Consider the following 1,774-nt stretch of genomic DNA (forward strand, 5'->3'; position numbering starts at 1 on the left):
ACCAGGGCATTTTTGACTTTAAAGCCCTAAATTCAACTCCTGCTGTGCCCAGACTGTGCCTGTCCTTCACATGTGAATGAGAAGCATCAATAGGCAGATCTCTCTAGGTTCAAGAAAGCTCTTTGTTAATTCTTCTACCATTTTAAACCCTAGCAACACTTTCAAATTTCCTGCTAAATAAAGATGCACCTTGTACTGATATAACTAGGTTGGAAGTTACAAAAATTCTACATGTAGGCAGGTAAATTCTAATAGATAATATAATACAAATAAGAAATATGCCAGCCTTGAAAAAATTCTAGCTTAGTGAATTAAATTTGAATTTGAAGGAAAACAGGTAGTCTGAATGTAATAACATTTAAGTAAGATACTTGTAGCAAAAATTATTTTTAAAATTTAAATTACTTTATAAGATTTTGTCACGCAGCCCTTCACACCAACATGGTCTGTGAAAAAAACCACATCAGTTAAATGAAAACATTCAAAACCCAAACAAGAGCTAACCATATCCCATGATGAAGGAGCAAAGCAGCAATGAGAAATAGCAGGATCCTGTTCCTGAGAGTACTTTATCCAGCTCTGCCTAAGGTTAGAGCCACGCCTAGGGTCAGGGTTCTGAAAATGACCAAGCCCAGAGCTCCAAGCACACTGCAGCTGCAAAAGGCATGCCAAGGGGAACACAGAACTGCCACAACATGGCTTCCTCCACAGCTTTCTCCTTTGAACCAGCCTTAGACCAAGGTCTGCTCTCCCAGGAGAGCTGGAATAACATTTGGAAGTTTTTGACATCCTGTAAAGAGTTAAAGCACACAGCTGCCCATCTCAAGCACTGCCAAGGCCACAGACAGAACTTGCCATAAGATAAGTCACTACAGCAGGAACTGGAGATAAGCACAGAATGGAGGAATTTGTGACAGGAAGGTGCTGATTCCAGGCCTGTCACTCATGAGATGTGGTTAGCACATCCTGGTTAATTCATCCAGACAAAAATTCTCTGGCAAACTGTGGGAGAGAAAGCAAGTGCTCATACTCATATCACTGTTCAAAATCACCCTAAGTTATGGGACAGATGGAGTCTGTGACCACCAACAACCCTGATGTGCCCCCAGACTCATTTCTGGGGCTTCCCAGCAGAGGGACTGCACACGATTCACAGTGATAACAACAACAGTGTAGAACTCCCCCTCAGGGCAGGTACCAGGGCATTCCCACCTGAATCAAACATGTATGAACCCTCTTTGTTTCATGGACTTTCCCCATCCCTGATGGGTCATGACTGTGACCATTACTTTGACCAACAAACATCTTAAATGGCAACGATCAAGTCTTGTTGTTGGATCCATGGATGGTGATGTCTTTCATATCTACTATGTACTCATATATATTCTTTCTTTCTTTTCCTTATATATTTTCTTAAATGATATCTTTTATATTAAATTATTTACTTATATATTAAATGATATTAAATTATTAATTATTATACTTATATATTAAATTAATATTAAATCATATTGTTCTATTTCTATAGACAATCACCAAAACAGCTACATACCTTTCCTTCATTGCAACCAAACTGCTCTAAAATAAACAAATAAACCAGATAGATAGATAGATACAGCTATATATATATATATATTTATAGATACATAAACTCTGGTCACTCAGTGTCCTTTCACTCTGATCAAGGGTTCAGTTAACAAGAACCTCAGTTACTTTGCCTCTGGAGTGGGTTGTAACACAGTCATCAATCAATACATTTGATTCAAAAACATGG

The sequence above is a fragment of the Agelaius tricolor genome, unplaced genomic scaffold (genome assembly GCF_023055355.1).
Source record: "Agelaius tricolor isolate 1412-34295 unplaced genomic scaffold, bAgeTri1.0.p SCAF_1, whole genome shotgun sequence".
Taxonomy (NCBI): Eukaryota; Metazoa; Chordata; class Aves; order Passeriformes; family Icteridae; genus Agelaius; species Agelaius tricolor.